The sequence below is a fragment of the Ornithorhynchus anatinus genome, chromosome 2, assembly GCF_004115215.2.
Source record: "Ornithorhynchus anatinus isolate Pmale09 chromosome 2, mOrnAna1.pri.v4, whole genome shotgun sequence".
NCBI lineage: Eukaryota > Metazoa > Chordata > Mammalia > Monotremata > Ornithorhynchidae > Ornithorhynchus > Ornithorhynchus anatinus.
In genome coordinates this window covers 159,448,502-159,472,239 of record NC_041729.1, presented here as the reverse complement: position 1 = coordinate 159,472,239, position 23,738 = coordinate 159,448,502, and the positions used below count along the sequence as shown (strand labels likewise).

Sequence of the window (23,738 nt, the reverse complement as noted above, 5' to 3'; positions counted from 1 at the left end):
AAATAAAAATTATCTTTAACATAAATGTGGTAGAGGATTAAAGTAGCAATTCAATAATAATAATAATGTTGGTATTTGTTAAGCGCTTACTATGTGCAAAGCATTGTTCTAAGCGCTGGAGTAGATACAGGGTAATGTGATTGTCCCACATGAGGCTCACACTTAATCCCCATTTTACAGATGAGGGAACTGAGGCACAGAGAAGTGAAGTGACTTGCCCACAGTCACACAGCTGACAAATGGCAGAGCCGGGATTCGAACCCATGACCTCTGACTCTCAAGCCCGGGTTCTTTCCACTGAGCCATGCTGCTTCTCAAGCTAATGTGATTTTTTTCTTATTCTTAAAAGATGACATTATAATTGTATTATAGTGTCCTCACACTCCACTTAATTCTGCCTTCCCAGTGGAACTGTAGCAAATGTCAATTTTAAAATATGAACTAGAAGTTTTTTGTTTTTTTAGAAATGGCATTTGTTAAGTGCTTACAATGTTCCAGACACTGTTCTAAGTGCTTGGGTAGGTACAAGGTGATCAGGTTGGACACAGTCCATGTCCCACACGGGCTCACAGTCTTAATTCCCATTTTACAGATGAGGCAACTGAGGCACAGAGAGGTGAAGTGACTTGCCCAAGGCCACCCAGCAGACGAGAGGTGGAGCAGAATTAGAATCCATGCCCTTCTGATCCCAGTCCAGTGCTCTATCTTCTAGGCCATGCTGCTTCAGGATTTAACTTAAGAGTTCACTTAAGTGGTACATTATTGCACACAGTAAAGGAAGAGAAGCTTTTTACTATCTTTTTTTTTTTCCTGAACCCAATACATAAACTGTGTTGGTAATATCATCTTTAGAAAGGAAGTTTTTGGGGAATATAGAAATTGCCATTTTTCTTATCTCCTCATCTTTGTAAACTCTTGTACTAAATGATATATTAATTATTTTCTTCCTAAATAAGAAACCTTGGGGGTTCTTATTCTAGATCGATCCTAATAAATTATTAGGCAACTTAGTCTTAGAAAATATACTTTGTCTTCCATTATGCATATATTTTAAGTGAAAACATCTTTTGCATTAGAATTACATAGAAAGTTGCCTCATTTGTCTGCTTAATATTGTGTTTATAGAATCATAACAGAAGTGAAAAATCGAGACAATAACAGGAAAAAGAAGCCCAAACCCCATTTATTTATCAATTATCTACCGATACATTTTCTTAAAAGAAAACAACCAAAACCTCTGAAACTTTAATTATCTGGATAATTGCCCTAGAAGTTTGCTAGTGTAGATTTGGTCCTAAGGCTGGTCAGCTTCTTTCAAAAAGAGGAATTACATTCCAGTTTTAACTCAGAATTTAACTCCAGTTGACCAGAAACAGTTTATGATTTTAAAAGGAAAGAGAGACTCCAATGACCCTGGAGCAATTCTCAGAATCCTACGGTAATAAACTATGCAGACCCAAAATTGGATCCCTGCCCTGGGGAGCTTACAGTCCAAAGACATTATCGCCCCCACAGCACTTTCACAAATCTCCAACGACATTTTGCCAATTAACATAAAATCCTAACCCCAACCGTTGATTGCTGTGTCAAAACAATTTCTTTCTAAGACTTTATTATGTCTGAGTGAGGTCACGGCAGAGGCAGGAATGGGCATTGTTCTCAGTGAATTTTCCAGAGGAAATTTCTCTTTTAAGCCCAATTCCAGATAGGAAAAGTCTGACACCTACTGCAAAAAAAAAAATCTCAATTATGGTCGCTGGTCAAATTATGGTCAAAATAACGAACCTGCTTGGTTTGGTTAGTTATGGAAGTTATGAATTGCTTGGTGTTTAAGCGCTTGCTGTGGGCCAAATACCGTCCTAAGTGCTGGGGTTGATACAAGATGATCAGGTCCCACATGGGGCTCACAGTCTAAGTAGGAGGGAGAATGGGTATCGAGTGCCCCCTTTTGCGGATGACGGAACAGAGGCCTGGAGAAGTGAAGTGACTTGCCCAAGGTCACACAGCAGACAAGCGGTGGAGCCGGAATTAGAACACGGGTCTTCTGATCTCAGGCCCCTGATCTTAAATGCATATGACACGTGGAGCACTGTGCTAAAAGTTGGCGTCGACCTACGGTAATTGGATTGAATATCGACGGTGAGCCTTGTGTGGGGCAGGGAATATTTAGTCGAGAGAACAGTTTTCCTATCCCCTAAGAGAAGAAGCTTGGTCTAGTGCAAAGAGCAGAGTACAAGGATTTTGAGTCACAAGTCAGGGCCCCAAATTCCAGTCCCGACTCTGCCTTTTGCCTGCCGTATAAGCTTGGGCAAATCATTTGATGTCTATGTGCCTCGATTTCCTCATTTGTAAAAAAAGACATTGAAATGTGCTTTTCCTCTCCCTTAAACTGCAAACCATGTGTTGCTCAGGGGCTCTATCCAATTTGCTTATTCAATCATCTTTACTACTAATAATAATGATGATATTTAAGTGCTTACTATGTGCCAAGCACTATACTAAGCACCGAGTGCTTACTGTGTGTGAAGCACTGTATTAAGCATTTGAGAGAGTACAATTATATATACAGACACATTCCCTGCCCATAGCAAGCTCACAGTCTAGAAGATTATATCACCTCAGTGGTTCGCACAGTGTAAGTACCTAGAAAGTCTTAACCTGTAACACAATTACTATTGTTATTGTTCTATAGCTAAGAAATCTGAGGCACAGAGAGACGGAATCTTGCCCAAGGTCAGTCACTTGACCAGTGTTCTGACTTGCAGACCCATATTCTTTCCTCTAGGTTTTGCTGCACATTTTTTTGATCCACAAAAAAATCAGACAATCACTTTCCCCTTCCTGACCCTTCAACCTCCTGCAGGCTGTAGGTAGGCTGGTAGCAGGATGAGGAAGGGAATACAGGACTGATGGTGGAGGAGGTGCCGGGGGGACTTAGCCGTCCCTGGTTTGGAGTCCTGGGCTCAGTCAGGAATGACGCACAAGGAAGCTTGCCCCTTAGACAGTTTAGCTTGTCACCCCTCCTCCGAAATATCCCATGGCCGCCCCTTCTTCTCCACATCAACCAGAAATTCCTGAACATCGTCTTTAAGGCATTTGATTCAATCCCCTCCAACTCCTGCCCACATTCTCCAATTTTCTTTTTCCTCATCAAATAGAAACTCTTCACTATTGACTTTAAAACAGTCAATCACCTTGCCCTCTCCTACCTCATCTTGCTGCTCTCCTACTACAACCCAGCCCGCACACTTGGCTCCTCTTATGCCAACCTTCTCACTATATCTCGAACTCATCTATCTTACGGCTGATCTCTCTCCCATGTCCTGTCTCTGGTCTGGAACGCCCTCCCTTTTTCTATCCAAAAGACAATGACTCTCTCCCCTTCAAAACCTTATTGAAGGCACATTGAAGGAACCAGCGGAAATACCCAAAACTGAGCTCCTTATCTTCCCTCCCAAGCCCTTTCCTCTTCCTGACTTCCCTATCACCGTGGATGGTACGACCATCCTTCCCGTCTCTCAAGCCCGCAACCTCGGTGTCATCTTTGACTCAGCTCTCTCGTTCACCCCACACATCCGATCTGTCACCGAGTCCTGCCGGTCTCACCTTTATAATATCGCCAAGATCCGCCCCTTCCTCTCCACCCATACGGCTATCTTACTGGTACGGGCTCTCATAACATCCCGGCTGGATTATTGTGTCAGCCTGCTCTCCGATCACCCTTCCTCCCGTCTCCCGTCTCTCCCCGCTCCAGTCTATTCTTCATTCCGCTGCCCGGCTCATCTTCCTGCAGAAACGGTCTGGGCATGTCACTCCCCTCTTTAAAAACCTCCAGTGGTTGCCTATCGACCTCTGCATGAAACAAAAGCTTCTCACTCTAGGCTTCAAGGCTCTCCTACCTCTCCTCCCTTCTCTCTTTCCACTGCCTACCCCGCACGCTCCGCTCCTCTGCCGCTCACCTCCTCACCGTCCCCCGTTCTCGCCTATTCCGCCGTTGACCCCTGGGCCACGTCCTCCCACTGTCCTGGAATGTCCTCCCTCCTCACCTCTGCCAAACTAATTCTCTTCTCCTCTTCAAAGCCCTACTGAGAGCTCACCACCTCCAAGAGGCCTTCCCACACTGAGCTTCCCCTTCTCCCTCTGCTTCCTCTGCTGCCCCTCTACCCCCCCTTCACCTCCCCTCAGCTAAGGCCCCCTCTCCCCCCCTTTCCCTCTGCTCCTCCCCCTCTCCCTTCCCCTCCCCTCAGCACTGTGCTCGTCCACTCAATTGTATATATTTTTTATTGCCCTATTTATTTTGTTAATGAGATGTACATCACCTTGATTCTCTTTATTGCTATTGTTTTAATGTGATGTCCATCCCCTTGATTCTATTTATTGCTATTGTTTTTGTCTGTCTCCCTCGATTAGACTGTAAGCCCGTCAAGGGGCAGGGACTGTCTCTATCTGTTGCCGATTTGTACATTCCAAGCGCTTAGTACAGTGCTCTGCACATAGTAAGCGCTCAATAAATACTATTGAATAAATGAATATCTGTCAAGTTCCAGTGTGGTCTAGTTGAAAGAGCAAGGACCTAGGAGTCAGGGGACTTGGGTTCCAATCCCGATTCTGCCACACACCTGCTGGGTGATCTTGGATAAATCACTTAACCTCTCTGTCCCTCAATTTCCTCCTGCAAAATGAAGATTAAAAACCTGTTCTTCCTCCCTCTTAGATTATGCACCCTGCATTGATCAGGGACTATGTTTAACCCTATCATCTTATCTACTCCAGTCAGTCAATCATACTTATTGAGCGCTTACTGTGTGCAGAGGACTGTGCTGAGCGCTTGTGAGACTAGAATATAACCATAAAGAGAACATTCCCTGTCCATTATGAGCTAATGCTTGGCCCTTACTAAGCATTTAACAAATCCAGCAATTATCCTTATTACTATGATCCTTAAAGCTACTCTACCCCCTCTCCACATTTAAAAACCACCTTTGCTTTATGTACTGGTTATAATAGTAATAGTGTTAGCAGCATTTACTAGGCACCTACTCTTTGCGTTGCAGTGTTTTAAACACTTGGGAAATACAGAATAAAGAAGTGACACGTTCCCTGCCCACAAGGAGTTTACACTCAAGGGACACCAACCCAAATATTTTACACTATGGTGTTCAAAATAAATGAGTACAAATTCATTCAATAGTTTTTATTGAGCGCTTACTATGTGCAGAACACTGTACAAAGCACCTGGATTGTACAATATGGCAACAGATAGAGACAATCCCTGCCCAAGACGGGCTCACAGTCTAAACTGGGGAGACAGACAGCAAAGCAAAACAGAATCAAACCAAAACAATGAGTGGTAAGTGACAGGGGGAGGGGGTGGGGGTGATAAATTAGTTGTTACATAATAGAGTGGGTTCCAGGCATGTCATGTCTCAGCTTTGGTCCCAACTGGCTGCCACTCTTGCTAGTTACTATTAATAATAATAATGATAATTATGGTATTTGTTAAGCACTTACTATGCGCGATGTGCTGGGGTAGATACAAGCAAATCAGGTTGGACACAGTCCATGTTCCACATGGGGCTCACAGTCTCAATCCCCATTTTACAGATGAGGTAACTGAGGCACAGAGAATTGAAGTTACTTGCCCAAGGTCACGTAGACTAAGTGGCACAGACAGGATTAGAACCCACGGCCTTCTGACTCCCAGGCTTGTGCTCTATCCACTATGTTCTGTTCTGGCAAGTGGCCAGCTACCTGATTTTATGGCAGACAGTGATCTCTCCTGAATAATAATAATAATAATAATGGTACTTGTTAAGCCCTTACTATATGCAAGCACTGTTCTAAGTGCTGGGTTCTTGTCTTATGCCGTCGAGTCGTTTCCGACCCGTAGCGACACCATGGACACGTCTCTCCCACGCTGCCCTGCTCTTCATCTGCAATAGTTTTGGTAGTGGTTTCAGAGAGTTTTCTTGGTAAAAATATGAAAGTGGTTTACCTTTGCCGCCTTCCATGCAGTAAACTCGATTCCCTGCCCTTGACTCTCTCCCATGCTGCTGCTGCCCAGGGTGGGTGAGTTTTGACTTATAGCAGATGACCTTCCACTCTCTAGCCACTGCCCAAGCCAGGAATGGAATGGACAGGCCTCTGCTTGACTCTCCCTCCCATAGCCGAGTCTGGTAGAGTTCTGGAAACTCTCCAGGTGCGACCCTGAGAGGGGAAAGTGCTGGGGTAGATACAAGTTAGTCATGTTGGATACAGTCCCTGTCCCACTTGAGGCTCAGAGTCTAAGGAGGAGGGAGTAGGATTGAATCCCCATTTTTCAAATGAGGCACGGAGAAGTGAAGTGACTTGTCCAGGGTCATGCAGCAGACAAGTGGAGGAGCTGGGATAAGAACCCAAGTCCTCTGACTCCATTCATTCATTCATTCAATAGTATTTATTGAGTGCTTACCATGTGCAGAGCACTGTACTAAGCGCTTAGAATGTTTAAATCGGTAACAGATAGAGACAGTCCCTGCCCTTTGACGGGATTACAGTCTAATTGGGGGAAACAGACAAGAACAATGGCAATAAAGAGAATCAAAGAGAATAAAGAGACTGCCAGGCCCCCACTCCTTCCACTAGACCACAATGGTATGGATCCCAGCACTGGATGTTTTTGTGTACAGTGATGTTGTTTTAAGTGCCGGGCTTCCCTCTGCCTCAGTTCCTACTCTTACTTCTGTCGTTTAGAAGTGACTCCTGAATTCACCGCAGTTCGAGAGGGGGACTCAGTGGCTTAGAACTAAGTATGTACGGTAGGGCAGGAGTTCTGTTCTCTCTCTCTTTTTTTTAAATGTTATTTGTTTAGCATGTACTATGAGCCAAGCAGTGTACTAAGTTTAGAATAGTGCTTGACACATAGTAAGCACTTGAATGCCATCACTGTCATTATTATTATTATTAAGCGCCAAGGTAAATATAAACTAATCAGGTGGGACATGGCCCCTGTCCCCCATAGGGCTCACAGTCTCAATTCTCATTTTACAGATGAGGTAATGGAGACCCAGAGAAGTTGAGTGACTTGCTCAAAGTCACACCGAACCAGGATTAGAACCAGGTCCTTCCGACTCCCAGGCCCGGGGAACCATCCACTAAGCTACACTGCTTCTCACTGCTTCACTCTATTCTCCTCCCCTCCCAACCATGGGAAAACTGGTTCAGATGACCATACCTCCTCAGACATATGAGACATAATGACATATGCCGCAGCACTATATTACGTTATATGCATGGAACATCAGGGACGTGTCCTAGTCTGGTATCTGCGAGGGTTGTCAGTGGCAGACTCGTGAGACTGGAATTCTCCAGATTCTTCCACCAAAGCATTTGCTATTTCCTGCTTTGCCCACAAGAGGAAGAACGGGCAAATGCATCAGTGAAATATCAGAGTGTAAAGGCGACACTGGAAATCTGTAATGTGTTCACGTGAACGCTTGAGCCCACCGAGTGGCTCTCTTTTTCCCTGTCATTTCCTTTCAATTAAATTTGAGTCGTGGGTGACGGAAACAAAAAGAACAGAGGAAACATTTAACAAAATCAGAATATGTGGGACCGGCATTTGGGATTGTTACTTCCTAATAAAATGATCTCTTTTAGAGGAGGCTTGTGGAAAGGATATTTCCATGAGCAAGCACACTGTGTGGATTCTCTGTTGAAGTCAGATTTTGCTGTCACAATTCCAAACCCCAGATCTATTCCCCTTCAGTCAAAATGTAATTAAAGCGAATGGCAGATTATTTGCTTAAAATGTTGAGAGTGAATGCGTAGACTATACAGTGTTAATGTATGTAAGCTCTGGCAGGTGTCTGGGTAATTGATAAGCAAAAAAGCCTATTCTGGAGTAGATTTAAGATTAATAGACCTTAACATTGTCTTTCGTGAGAGCTGTTAAAACAGACTCTTTTCTGTTTCAGGCTTTCAGCAACAGAGAGAATTTTTTTCTTTGTTTATAGGTAAAATTATATTTATTTACAGAATGGTTTGACAGCAGTGGCAATTGAAAGCAAAATTCCAAAAACAATCCTACCTCCATCCTGCATTCACACAGTCTCTACTGGTCTGTGACTTCCTCCATCTCCAAATTTGACACAGACCCTGGCTCTCCATACATTCAACATCCTCCTGAAATCTCATCTCTGCCAGCAAAACCTTCCCCAAACGAATTCCAAGGCGTGTCTAATATTTATATACTAGTTTATCTCCATCCTCAGCCCTTACAAAAAATTCAATTATTAAAGTTAGTATAATAAGCAGGATAATATTTATAAAGCATTTATTATGTGCAAAGCTCTATGCTAAGTGCTAAGGTGGACACGAGATAATCATATTGGATGGAGTCCCTCTCCCTCATGGGGCCCAGAATCTAAAAGTGAAGGAGAACGAATAGTTATTCCCCATTTTTAAAGACCCAGAGAAGTTCAGTGACTTGCTTAAGGTCACACAGCACACAAATGGCCGAGCTAGGACTAGAACCTGATCTGCCGACTCCCTGCCTCCCAACTACGTAAATATACGTATTCAACAGTTCGGTCAGTTATTCATTATGAATATTCTATCTGAGAATATTTTTCTGTTGTCTGTCTTTTAGAATGTGATCTCCTTGTGGGCAGGGAATCTATTATTTCTTTGTTCTGTGATTTCTAAGTGTTTAGTATGTTAGATTTTACCCTGTGATGGCCAAGAAAAGCTATTACTCCTCCTCCTCCTACAAGCGAGCTACAGCGTGAAAAGTGAGCATCACAATTGTACCACACAGAAGTCGAATGATAGATGATTCTAACTTTCAAGTTAATTTGTTTGGGTCCACAGACTTAGGTCTTTGAGGTACTGTGTGATACTTTTTGTCCAATTTTATTTTGATGTTTATTATTATAGGCTGTAATATAACATGTTAGCCTCATTGTCCAGTAGAAAAATATACTTAAATGCAGAAGAGAATTGGAGTTTTCCCTGGAGTCAATTAGCCCTCTATTTGAAACCCACCAAAATAATTTCAACATATGATATGAATTATCCTTATGATGTATTATTAGACTGAACAATGATCTCCAGAAATTCAGTTCCTTGTTTTCAGAACTGAAAGGCATAAACAAAATCTCCTGAGGTTTATGTGATTAATTCAACCAATTTCCTGTCCCTCTTCTCTTTCTCTTCTCTGCATCCTCCTAGACTCAGTAGCTCCAACCCGCTGAGCTGAGAATAAGTGAAAATAAAATAAGCATAAAATATATGACAGGTTAAATTTCCAACCTTTCTCCCAATTCCCCCAATTCATGCCCTTCATTAAATACAAATGCTCAAGGCAGGTAGTTCTTAGAGTGATACAAAAATATGGATCTTGGCTTTTCCAAGGGCTCTTATCTGCCAAGATGTCAACATTACGGTGCAGAATAAAGATCCCTGACTAACTGATGAATTGCACTCTATCGTCTCTCGCTTGTAGGAGTTGGGGAAGGAGGGGAACTAAATTGGATGAGGAGAAGGGAAGACTGGAATTTGGAGAAGTAGGGGAGTGAAGGGGGTAGTTGAAAACCACTAGCCGCCTTTCTTTACTCATCCCCAGTGATTCACCTTGCTGATGTGTGGATGATGATTTGTCATAGATTGAGGAAAACTCTAGCAATCGATCAGTCATATTCATTGAGCACCTTCTGATGATATGTGGATGCTGATTTGTTGTAGATTGAGGAAAACTCTAGCAATCTGTCAGTAATATCCATTGAACACCTTCTGAGTGCCAAGCATTATATTTGGGAGAGAACAAAAGAAAGAAGGCACACTTTTCAGCTCCACCACTTGTCTGCTGTGTGGTCTTGGGCAAGTCATTTAACTTCTCTGTGCTTTAGTTACTTCATCTGTGAAATGGGAATGAAGACTGTGAGCACTATGTAGGGCAGAGACTGTGTTCAACCTATTTATCTTATATTTACCCCGATACTTAGTATGTACTACTGGCACATAGTAAGCTCTTAAAAATCAGAACAAAAATCGAAATTAAAAATCAAAACAAACAAAACATAAACAATTTTCTCTGTCCTCCAGGAGCTTACTGTCTAATGAGGGAGATAGACAAAAATATTTACAAATAGTGGGAACAGGAGGAAGAACAAGGATATGACAGGGAATGATACACCTAGTTTGAAAGAGCTGAATAAATAACTGAATAGAAATATATGCAATCTGGACATGCCATTCCCTGTACCTTTGTACCTTCTAATAATAATTGTGTTTGTAAGGCACTTACTGTGTGCCAAGCACTGTACTAAGGTCCTGAGGTACATACAAGATAATCAGTTTGGACACAATCCTTCTCCCACACATGGGGCTTACAGTCTAAGAAGCAGGGATAACAGCTACTGAATCTCCATTATAGAAGAGGAAACCGAGGCACAGAGAAGTTGTGATTTGCCCAAGGTGACACAGCAGGTAAGTGGCGGTGGAGGGATTAGAACTCAGGTCCTCTGACTCCCAGGCCTGTGCTCGTTCCACTAGGACATACTGCTTCTTGTCCCCAGGTTATAAATCTGTTGGAACTGGAGAAGGGCCAGTGGATGAGAAATGAGAAGAGTGCTGGGCATAGTCGTGGACTCCATTTATTGCAGGTTCAAAATGGTGGCGGGGAGATACCCTTTTAGTCAGACGTATTTACTGAGGACTAATAAATACACTTAGCACTGTACTAAGCGCTTGGGAGATTACAATATAACAATAAACAAATTCCAGACCCACGGATACCCATTGGGTATTTCATCCATCCATTAAATCGTATTTACTGAGCACTTATGGTGTGCAAAGCACTGAGCTAAGCACTTAGGAGAGTACAATACAATAACAGACAGATGTACCCCCTGCCCACAGCGAGTCTTTGACTTTCAGTGTTTTGAGTCATAATGAATGGTGCTTAGAACATTTACAGCCACAATGTTTCAGCTACGATGATAGGACACAAACCTCCTTTATGTCACTAGCTCCCTTTACGATCTATAGTTAAGTGCTTCCTCAGATCTGAGAATGACGTTAAAAGCCATGATGTGAGGAGGGAGGGAATCAGCGGCAAATATTAAGGAGGATGAGGTGGAAGCCGGTAGGATGAAGTTATCTAATCTCCAGGGAAAATCAACGGGGGTATGGACATGTCCATTTTACTCCCGATGAAGTAAAAATCAGCTGTCTGACCCTCTGAAGCACCATACCTTAATATGGCTATATTTCTCACATATAATTGAATTAGTACACATTTCTATCTTATTTTGATAAATATAGGGTGTCTGGTTTTGGTTCAGGAGCAAATTCACCATTCATAACATTGTCCCTTAGAGATAATTGCTTCTGATTAGCATTTCTTCTTGAAGTTGGGTTTTCAGGACCTGATTGTTCGGAAGTGAGAGAACTGCGTGGGCCAGGCTGGATGTCCAACTGGCAAAAATCAGGCCCTTCCTCCCCACTCGAGGCGACACCTTTTAAAAACGAAACGAATGACTCAATCAAGGTATTTACCGACCACTTACTGTGTGCCGAGCATTGGATTAGGTGCATGGGAAAGTTGGAAACTTGATCCCTGCCCGCGAGGAACTTACAATCTGCAGAAATGAAAAAGAAGGATCCAGTAACTGATCTCTATCTGTTGCTGAATTGTACATTCCAAGTGCTTAGTACAGTGCTCTGCACATAGTAAGCACTCAGTACATACTATTGAATAAATGAACATGCTCCCTTTTTACTGAAGATAACCAAGCAGATAAGCCGCCATTCCCTGAATATGGAAGAGATAGTGGTCTTTATTTCTGGATAGGATAGCGCTTTTAAATCTCTGTGTGATTTCTCACATAAGACTGGGTTTTCCAGGTTTGGTTTCAGCATTCCACCCTTGAATTGCAGTGTCTATGTTATAAAGCAGTGATTTATTTTACATTGCACAAATTTCATTTAGTTATTGGCTCCTCACAGGATAATTGGTATTTTCTTAATTATGTGGTAAGTGCCATGTAGTGGCTGGATAATTAAACAACGTACCATGCAATTACAAAGTAACTACAACATATGAGGTTTCGTGTGACCGAATTCATTTTATTGCTAATTATTCTGTTACCTAAAAACAATTAACATCAAATGATCTTCAGGGGAAAAACAAACAGAATGTTCTATAGCTTTAAAAATCAACTCAATTTTAGCATTGAGGCATTGGAGTGCATTTTCTTTTGGAAAGTGATGTCCGTGGAATAGTCTGATTACTGTTGGACAGGGTCAGACAATCACTGGTATTTATTGAGCGCTTACTGTGTGCAAAGCACTATACTGAGCACTTGGGAGATTACAATGTAACAGGGTTGGTAAACACGGCCTCTGCTGACAAGGAGCTTATGGTCTAGAGGATCCTTTGCCAAAGAAATCAGTAGCGATCGATCAATCAGCCAGTCAATAATGGTATTTATTGAGCACTTAGTGTCCAATCAATCAGTAGAGCTTACTGAGTGCTTACTGTGTGCAGAGCATAATATTAAGTGCTTGTATCTACCTCAGTGCTTGACACATAGTAAGCATTTACCAATTATCATTATTATTATTATTACTATTATTATTTCTGGGAGAGCACGGTACGGCACAAAATATTACAATCCCTGCCCTTGAGGAGTTTATAATCTATTGCGTGGAGCACCGTGCTAAGTACGATGGACATCAGAGGTGATTCCAGCATCATCTTTGTTCAGGTTGATAAAAATTCCTTTATTTTGTGAATACAGATAGTCTAGTTGAAGAAACTTCCAAGGTGGACATGTGAAGGGGGCAAAAGTAGCCTTTTAGACTGTGAGCCCATCGTTGGGCAGGGATTATCTCCATCTGTTGCCGAATTGTACATTCCAAACGCTTATTACAGTGCTCTGCACACAGTAAGTGCTCAATAAATACAACTGAATGAAAAGTAGCCCATTCTTTTTCTCAGCTCATCTTATGCTATCCTGTCATTTCTGACCCGTAGAGACTCCATGGACACATCTCTTCCAGAACGCCCCACCTCCATCGGTAATCGCTCTGGCAATGGATCCGTAGAGTTTTGTAAGGGAGTTCTAAGCAGACTTAGGGTTGCAGGATTTCAGCACCTGCTTACAGAGTTGGCCTTGATACCTGTCCAAAGCTCTGTTACTTCAAGCTTCAGATTTCCACACAGAGTCAAAAGGTGAAAGAGGCTGGTGTCTCGAGACCTGTTTTAATAAAAATACCACTTATGCCCGCTCTTTCCGCTGCATGGCAAGGAATCAGATGTCAGAAGATGTCCACGGGCGTTTCACCTCAGGTGTAAGGAAGATGGAGTCAACCAGTCAGTTGTACTAATTGGGTACCTACTGGGGCAGAATACTGTACTAGGTTCAGTAGATTTAGTAGACCTAATCTCTGCCGTCAAAGAATTTTGCTCTGTGAGCCCTGTGGATGGTAGAGAGTCAATTGGCCAGGTTGGCTTTCAGGATGGACTCCCTTCCCTGCAGTATCCTCAGAGGGGATCTCCTCCCTCCTCGCAAGTGCCACCCCCTCCACCTGCGCCTCGGACCCCATTCCCTCTCACCTTCTTAAAACCATCGCCCCTGCCCTCCTACCTTCCTTAACTTCTATTTTTAACCACTCAATCTCCAATGGCTCCTTCCCCTCTGCCTTCAAACATGCCCACGTCTCCCCCATCATAAAAAAACCCACTCTAGACCCCACTTCCCCCTCCAGTTATCGCCCTATCTCCCTACTACCCTTCCTTTCCAAAATCCTAGAACGAGTCGTCTACGATCGATGCTTAGAATTCCTTAACTCCCATTCTCTCCTAGACCCCCTCCGATCTGGCTTCCTTCCCCTCCACTCTACCGAGACCGCTCTCTCTAAGGTCACCCGTGACCTCCTTCTTGCCAAATCCAATGGCTCCTACTCCATTCTAATCCTCCTTGACCTCTCTGCTGCCTTTGACACTGTCAACCATACCCTCCTCCTCCTTGGCTTACCTTATCTCACCTTGGCTTCACGGACTCTGTCCTCTCCCGGTTCTCCTCTTACCTCTCTGGCCGGTCATTCTCGGTCTCCTTCGCCGGAGCCTCCTCCCCCTCCCATCCTTTAACTGTTGGAGTTCCTCAAGGGTCAGTTCTTGGCCCTCTTCTGTTCTCCATTTACACCCACTCCCTCGGTGAACTCATTCGCTCTCACGGCTTTGACTACCATCTCTACGCAGATGACACGCAGATCTACATCTCCGCCCCTGTCCTCTCCCCCTCCCTTCGGGCTCGCATCTCCTCCCTCCTCCGGGACGTCTCCACCTGGATGTCGGCCCGCCACCTAAAACTCAACGTGAGCGAGACTGAGCTCCTCATCTTCCCTCCCAAACCTGGTCCTCTCCCGGACTTCTCTATCACCGTGGATGGCACGACCATCCTTCCCGTCTCTCGGGCCCGCGATCTCGGTGTCGTCCTTGACTCGTCTCTCTCGTTCACCCCACACATCCTATCCGTTACCAAGACCTGCCGGTTTCACCTCTACAATATCGCCAAGATCCGCCCTTTCCTCTCCACCCAGACGGCTACCTTACTGTTACGGGCTCTCGTTATATCCCGGCTAGACTACTGTGTCAGCCTTCTCTCTGACCTCCCTTCCTCCTCTCTCGCCCCGCTCCGGTCTATTCTTCACTCCGCTGCCCGGCTCATCTTCCTGCAGAAACGATCTGGGCATGTCACTCCCCTTCTTAAACAACTCCAGTGGTTGCCTATCGACCTCCGCTCCAAACAAAAACTCCTCACTCTAGGCTTCGAGGCTCTCCATCACCTCGCCCCTTCCTACCTCTCCTCCCTTCTCTCTTTCTACCGCCCACCCCGCACCCTCCGCTCCTCTGCCGCCCACCTCCTCACCGTCCCTCGGTCTCGCCTATCCCGCCGTCGACCCCCGGGTCACGTCCTCCCGCGGTCCTGGAACGCCCTCCCTCCTCACCTCCGCCAAACTGATTCTCTTTCCCTCTTCAAACCCTACTTAAAACTCACCTCCTCCAAGAGGCCTTCCCAGACTGAGCTCCTCTTCTCCCTCTACTCCCTCTGCCACCCCCCCCTTTACCTCTCCGCAGCTAAACCCTCTTTTTCCCCTTTTCCCTCTGCTCCTCCACCTCTCCTTTCCCATCCCCACAGCACTGTACTCGTCCGCTCAACTGTATATATTTTCATTACCCTATTTATTTTGTTAATGAATTGTACATCGCCTCGATTCTATTTAGTTGCCATTGTTTTTACGAGATGTTCTTCCCCTCGACTCTATTTATCGCCATCGTTCTTGTCTGTCCGTCTCCCCCGATTAGACCATAAGCCCGTCAAACGGCAGGGACTGTCTCTATCTGTTGCCGACTTGTTCATCCCAAGCGCTTAGTACAGTGCTCTGCACCTAGTAAGCGCTCAATAAATACTATTGAATGAATGAATGAATGAAAGGTCCCTTCCTTCCTTCCTTGATTCATTCGTATTTATTGAGCACTTACTGTGTGCAGAGCATTGTACTAAACACTTGGGAGAGTACAGTATAACAATAAACAGACACATTCCCTATCCACAACTAGCTTACAGTTGAGAGGGGACTACAGACAGTCTATGCCCTCATTTCCCCTACTCCATTCATTCATTCATTCATTCATTCATATTTATTGAACGCTTACTGTATGCAGAGGACTGTAGTAAGCGCTTGGGAAGTACAATTCATTGCCCTGGCATTTGGATTTGTACCCTTTATCAGCCCCACAGCACTTTAGTACCTGTCCATACCAGTCTCCCTTTCTAAACTGTAAGTTCCTTGTAGACAGGGAACTTGTCTACCGACTCTGTTATATTGTACTTTCCCAAACACTTGAGATGTACATCCCTTTGATTCTATTTATTGCTATTGTTTTTGTCTGTCTGTCTCCCCCGATTAGACTGTAAGCCCATCAGTGGGAAAGGACTGTCTCTATCTGTTGCCGATTTGTACATTCCCAGCACTTAGTACAGTGCTCTGCACATAATAAGCGCTCAATATATACTATTGAATGAATGAATGAATGAATGTTCTATACACAGTAACCTCTCCATATATATACGATTGATTGATTGATTGCTTAGTACCATGTTTAGCATGTGGTCAGATTTTAAAACAAAAGGAAATAGAGGAAAACTGTCACTTAAGTTATTCTATTGCTTCTTTTTATTTCCTTAAGAAGTGAAAGTGAATGAAAGTCGTGCGTTCTGCCCAGAACTGCATAGACTTGTAGAGTTAAGTGAATTTCCAGCTGAAAAACATGTACTAGAGTACTCTGCACACAGCAAGTGCTCAGGAAATACCATCGATTGATTACTTAGTACAATGTTTGGCACATGGTAAGCATTTTAAAAGGAAAGAAAACAGAGAAAGATTGTCACTAGAGCTTTTCTTCTTATTGCTTCTTTTTATTCCCTTAAGAAAAAGTGAACGAATGCTGTGTGCTCTGCCAAAGACTATATAGACTTGTAGAGTTAAGTGAGTTTCCAGTTGAAAAACATGTAGTGCATTACTCTGCATACAGTAAGCACTGCATAAATACCACTGATTGATTGATAAAAGCAAACTATTAAAGACCCAACGGCCTGAGTTCCCTGGTATCCAAACAGCGGGGCAATTAATGCGCTATCCTCCTTCTCGGAGGGCAGGTGGGATACAGAATGAAGGGTACGTACTAACCGGAAAGGTTTCGTTGTTGACAGGCTTGCTGACAAAGACATATTACTCCGTCTGGTTGAGCTACGGAAGCAGTGGCATTCAGGATAGTCTTGCATAAAAAGTCACGGATTCAAATATATCTTTGTTTCATATTTAGTAAGAGATCATAAAAATATCTCTAGTATACTAAGCCACACAGGCTGTCTTCTGGGGTAAGAGACAATTAGGATTTGAAAAAAAATACTTATTAAATATTAATAGCCTGAAACATGTTAATGATGAAAGAAAAAAAAGCTATACTTCTCCTAATATCGTGCTAAGAGGAAAAATGAATTTGAGATCACATAAACCATCTAATAAGGCCTTGGTAACCAAGATTATTTGAGGATGTCACTGGAATACCCAATTATGTATGGGGCATAATGCAAATTCTCGGCAGGATTCTGGATAGTGCTTGGAGCTTGCACAGTAATTGCATTTTAAGTTGCAGCTGAATAGAGGATTATCTAATGACCTGATCGGTGCTGCAAGGTGTAGTGGATAGAGCACAGGCCTGGGTGTTAGAAGGTGGTGGGTTCTTGACCTTGGGCAAGTCACTTCACTTGTCTGGGCCTCAGTTCCCTCATTTAAAAAATGAGGGTGAGGCAGAAATTAATCAAGTTACAATTAGAGAAAATGGCAGAGTGTAAGGATAAGTGCAAGGTTCAAGGTAATACTGAGGATGACATGACTTCTGAGGTAAATCTTGAGCATAATTTGGAATTGTATTAATCAGATTCATCTACTTTGGAAAAACAGTTTACTTTCATCGAAGCTAATATATTTGACAACTTTAATTGGCTTCACGTCCGTCCCGTATCTTGCATTTTTCGTATAGAACCATCACTATGTAACAGCCTCTGTCTTTGTGTGGCTAAAACTTACGGGAAATAACTAGGGCTTTTACTAGGCAATTCATTTGCAAAAGGCCAAGAAAGAACATTTTTGCTATTTATGAGGCCCACACTTTGTCAGCCAAAAGAGCCTTGCATTAATGAATAATTTAAATCCCAGTTTCCTGCAAGTCTATAATCACGTGCCCCATAGAGACCGGAGTACATTCTGCTGTGAGCATTGTGAAAAACATTACTACCTCCTTGGTGGCAAAGCGGCTGGAACAGTGTGAATAGCACTTTTAATTTGTCTTCCCATCTGACAGAGCCTCTGATTATACATTATAAAGTCTCTTTTCAATGATGCTTAAAAAACCCTTTTTGGAAGCATATTTTCATCAAAAGGTAAAGATTAAATAAATGGGAAAAGTCATTTCAACAAATCATGTTATTGAAACTATTCTTTCTTTACATTAGAAACAGAATGTGTTCATTCTAATAGGTCGAGCTATCACTGTTATTAGAATCTGTTTAGAGACGGGAATGAGAGGTAAGGTCTCTTGTACACTGTGAAATTATGCATTCATTCTAGTGATTAACCTGTTTGTTTTCTGGGGTCAGAAACATTCATTCACTCATTCATTCATTCATTCAGTCAGTCAGTCATATTTATTGAATGCTTACTGTGTGCAGAGCACTGTACTAAGCGCTTGGGAGAGTACAATATAACAGTAAACAGACACATTACCCACCACAATGAGCTTACAGTCTAGAGGGGGAGACAGACATTAGTGGAAATAAATAAATTACAGATATGTACATAAGTGTTGTGGGGCTGGGAGGGGGAGATGAATAAAGGGTGCAAGGCAGGGAGACGCAGACGACGCAGTCAATCGTATTCATTGAGCGCTTACTGTGTGAAGAGTACTGTACTAAGAACTTGGGCGAGTACAATATGATGATAGGAAGACACAGGTGCTGCTCACAAGGTCACAAACTGGCAGAGGAGATCAACATGAAAATAAATTACAGATGGACACGTACATGAACGTTGTGGGTGGGGTGAATATCAAAGAACTTAAGGGGTACAGATCCAAATGCAACCCAGAGGGGAGGGGTGAAGTGAGGGCATAATCAGGGAAGGCTTCTTGGAGGAGCTATGATTTTTAGTCAGCATTTGAAGATGGGTTGAGAGATGGCCTGTTGGATATGCCAAGCCAGAGGATGGATGTGGGTAAGGGGTCATCGGTGTTGAGAAATATTATTATTGTTATTACTAATTGTATTTATTGAGCACTTATCATGTGCAAAGCACTGAACACAGCCTTTGGGAGAGTACACTATAACATCAACCACAATCCCTACCCTATGTGATCAAGGTACAGTGAGGAGATTGGTGTTAGAGCCTATCAAATATGATTTGATTTCCCAGGCTTGATAAATGTTGGCAGTGAATGAATTAATGTTTTGTGGGCACAAAACCTTGCTCTGGCCTGTATATACTAACTGCTTGCTTTTGCTCGTCACATTACCATGATTCATATGCCACTCTGACTTTGGGAGTGCCTGAAGGCTCAGTTTTGGGTCCCTTTCTATTCTCCATCTACACCCACTCCCTCGGAGAACTCATTCACTCCCATGCCTTCAACTACCATCTCTATGTGGACGACTCCCAGATCTACATCTTCAGCCTGGATCTCTCCCCTTCTCTGCAGTCGGAATTTCCTCCTGCCTTCAGGATATCATTACTTGGATGTTCTGCAGGCTCCTCAAACTTAACGTGTTCCAAACAGAACTCCTCATCTTCCCACCCGAACCCTGCCCACCCAAGTCTTTCTCACCACTATAGACAACACCACTATCCCCCATCTCACAAGGCTGTAACCTTGGCTTTATCCTCATCTCATCTCTCTCAATCAACCTATATATTCAGTCTGTCACCAAATTTGGTCGGTTCTACCTACGCTTCACTAAAATCCACCTTTATATCTCCATTCAAACTGCTACTGTGCTTATCCAAGGACTGATCCTGCCTTGACTACTGCATCTGTAGCCTTCGAGTACTAGAAGAGCAGTGTGTGGATCGAGCTTGGGCGTGGACTCAGAAGAAACCATTTTCTACCCCTCAAAAACCCTCTCTTTTCTCCGGTCCTTAAAACCTGTTCTTCCAGCAATCCCGAGTAGAACATGAACATTTTTTTTAATCATATAAAGATTGAATTGAACATCTTCAAATGACATTGTTTCATTTCTTTTTCTCTCATTGTCTCTCCTGGTCTTTTTCTGTCTGTCCTAATTTTCAATAATGTAGTTAACATAATAGCTGATCTACTTACTGAGGCATCATTATCTTTCCATATAACATGTTTTTCTTCTTCCTTTTTTTTTTCTTTTTGTGGTTGTGTTTTTATTACAGCGCTTTTATTACAACAGTATAGACCATTTCCCCGCCACGTGATCTTTTTGACTGACATGAATAACCGTATCTTAAATTACCGATCTGGTTTTCATACCTGGAATGATATACCACTCTGTATATGAACTAGGTGGCAGATGTACTACCTTGCAAGGAATTTGGGTTTGGGCACATTCCCAGAATTCCTGCAAAATTAAAGTTTATGATCTTGGTTGGAAACGATTCTGAAGTATTCTGTCCCTAATTCTTCCAGCACACACGCAGTTTAAGATGTCTTTAATGAAATCAACGTGGCCTGGTGGATAGAGCCTGGGGCTGGGAGTCAGAAGGACCTAGGTTCTAATCCCGGCTCCGCTGCTTGTCTGCTATGTGTTCTTGGGCAAGTGACTTCACTTCTCTGTGCCTCAGTGACCTCATCTGTAAAATGGGGATTAAGACTGTGAACCCCACAAGGGACATGGACTGTTTCCAACCTGATTAGCTTGTATCTACCCCAGTGCTTAGAATGTCTGGCATCTAGTAAGAACTTAACAAATATCATTAAAAAATGATGGGTTACATCAGCTCTAGTTTATTTAAGGTTGGCTATTTCAATATGAATAATTATGGTATTTGTTAATTCCCTACTATGTGCCATGCAGTGTACTAAATTCCAGGGTAGACACAAGATCATCAGATAGACACAATCCGTGTCTCACAAGGGGTTCATAGCATTAGTAGGAAGGAGAAGGGATATTGAACCCCTGTTTAAAAGGTGGGGAAACTGAGGCACAGAAAAGTTAAGAGACTTACCCAAAATCACACCTCAGGCAAGTGGCAGTCAGGATTAAAACCCAGAGCTTTTGACTACTGAGGCTGTGCTCTTTCCATTAGGTCTCCCTGCTTGTTCATTTCCCTAGGGAAAGAGCATGCTATAGTATAGGGAAGCAGCGTGGCTCATTGGAAAGAGCCCGGGCTTGGGAATCAGAGGTCATGGGTTCTAATCCCGGCTCCAGCGCTTGTCAGCTGTGTGATCTTGGGCAAGTCACTTAACTTCTCTGGGCCTCAGTTACCTCATCTGCAAACTGGGGATGAAGACAGTGAGTTCCATGTGGGACAACCTGATTACTCTGTATTTACCCCAGGGCTTGAAACAGTGCTTAGCACAAAGTAAGAGGTTAACAAATACCAAAAGTATTATTATTATAGTGGTTAGAGCCCAGGTCTGGGAGTCAGAAGGTCGTGGGTTTTAATCCTGGCCCTGCCACGTCTATGTGGCCTTGGGCAAGTCACTTCACTTCTCTATGCCTCAGTTACCTCATCTGTAAAACGGAGATTAAGACTGTGAGTCCCTTGGGGGACAGTTACTGTGTCCAACCCTATTTGCTTGTATCCACCCCAGTGCTTAGTACAGTGACAGATACATAGTAAGCATTTAACATGTATCACAATTATTAGTGTTATTTTCCCCCATATCACTCTCCCCTGCCTCCAATCCATCACCTGTGTCATTCTCCTCTTTGGTACCCTCTCCATATGTCCCTCCATCCTTCCTTCAAGTCTCTGTTCAGCATCCATTTCCTTCAAGATATCTTTTCAAACTACCGCACTTTCTTTCCTCACTTTAATTCCTCAGTAATTGTGTATTCATTTCTGTACTCCTCTAATGGTTCTGTAGATGTTCCTTTCAGTTGTGCTTACAAGCACTTATTTGTGTTGAACTCATCTCTAGTGGGATTGTAAACTTCATTGCAGAGATGACCTCTTCTATTTTTTTCAACTCTCACAACGCCTAGTGTGGTGCTGTACAACAGGGTGAGCTGTATGGAATGTGATCATGCAGTGTGAGCGTTTGCTACAGTGCTCTGCACATAGTAAGTGCTCAATGAAAAATGACTGGTTGGCAAACTGACTTCTCCTCTTCTGCTCCTCTTTCTCTCTGTTATTTAGTTTTTCATCTAATTCTGAATGGAAACATTAGGAGATCCCACAGCTAATGCACCCATGAAGTATTTTACTGTTTTGAATCTTTCAAAGTTAAGCTCATTGTGGGCTTTTGTATTGTACTCTCCCAAATGTTTAGTACAGTGCTCTGCACATAGGAAGTGCTCAATAAATACCACTGGTGGTGATGTTGATGATGCTGAAAGGGGAGATTCAACGCTAGCTTCAAGTCCAACATCTTGAAATTACCACAGATGCTAAGAACAATGATTTTGCTCTCTGATGTAAGATCCTATAATGTCCTAGATCTGTTCTATATAAAATGCTATGAACAAATGCAGTGCGGTCTAAAGCATTTGATCTAGCCTGTTTCTCAAAACAGTCTGCTTAGTAATGGATTGTGAATGGCGGTATTAGGTTTCTTCTCCTTGCAGAATTAGTATTATTGTAACAAAAATCAATGCTAATAATAACAACCTAAATGGGAGAGCCTAAATTTGGAGTTTAGAAGACAATCTCATTAAATTATTGAATGGACTTTGCAAATGAAGATTTTCAGAGTTCATCCTCCGAGGCTGCTTTTTCAAGTGCAGCTCTAGGAATTTGATACTCCTATCTCTATATGTATTCAAAAGAAATAGGGTCCTCTGGACTTTTAAATACTAGTCAGTCAGTCCATTGTATTTATTGTGTTTACTGTGTGCAGAGGCCTGTACTAAGCACTCGGGAGCATCACGGTGTAGTGGATTACAGCACTGGCCTAGGAGTCAGAAGGTCATGGGTTCTAGTCCCAGTTCTGCCACTTGTCTGCTGTTTGACCTTGTGTAAATCACTTTATTTCTTTGGGCCTCAGTTCCTTCATCTGTAAAAGAGGGATTAAGACTGAGAGCCCCACATGGGACAGGGACTTGGCCAACCTAATTTGCTCATATTCACCCCAGTGCTTAGTACAGAGCCTGGCACATAGTAAGCATTTAACAAATACCACAATTATTATTAGTTATTATTATTACAATATAACAGTAAACAGAGTTTATAAACAGTAAACATTCCCTGCCCCCACTGAGATTACATTCTAGAGGGGGGAGACAGGCATTAATATAAATAATCATAAATATGTACATAAGTGCTGTGGGAATGGGAGGGGTGATGACTAAAGGGAGCAAGTCAGGACAGGAAGCTATATCTTCACGTTAGATAATGCCTAAGGGAAAATATGCTCTTATAGGCATATTTTATTTCCAGAGTTGATTCTTGTCCCTGGCGATTTCAACCTACCCATTCCCATTTCACCACTTTTGTGCTTCTAACGTGCCACTGCTCTTTTGTACACATGGATTTACAAATTCTTCTTCCTCAGATCTGTAGGTTCATTCATTCAGTTTTATTTATTGAACGCTTACTATGTGCAAAGTACAATACCGCAATAAAGACTGACTACCTCCAAGAGGCCTTCCCAGACTAAGGTCCCCTTTTCCCTCTGCTCCCTCTACACCCCCCTTCACCTCTCTGCAGCTAAACCCTCTTCTCCCCGCTTTCCCTCTGCTCCTTCCCCTCTCCCGTCCCATCCCCTCAGCACTGTATTCGTCCGCTCAACTGTATATATCTTCATTACCCTATTTATTTTGTCAATGAGATGTACATCACCCCGATTCTATTTATTTGCTTTTGCTTTAATGAGATGTTCTTCCCCTTGATTCTATTTATTGCCATTGTTCTTGTCTGTCCGTCTCCTCCGATTAGACCCTGAGCCCGTCAAAGGGCAGGGACTGTCTCTGTTACCGAGTTGTACATTCCAAGTGCTTAGTACA

The 23,738-nt window shown here is 43.0% G+C and overlaps 1 protein-coding gene and 1 non-coding gene across 3 annotated transcripts in view; one reads left to right on the top strand and one right to left on the bottom strand.

The window, feature by feature from the left end:
* TAFA2 (TAFA chemokine like family member 2) overlaps positions 1-23,738 on the top strand; it is a 453,170-nt gene that overhangs the window by 210,613 nt on the left and 218,819 nt on the right. The gene's annotated exons all lie outside the window — the stretch shown is intronic.
* LOC114809549 lies at positions 6,080-6,217 on the bottom strand. The gene has a single exon (XR_003757326.1). It is a non-coding gene; the product is annotated as a small nucleolar RNA SNORA7 (small nucleolar RNA).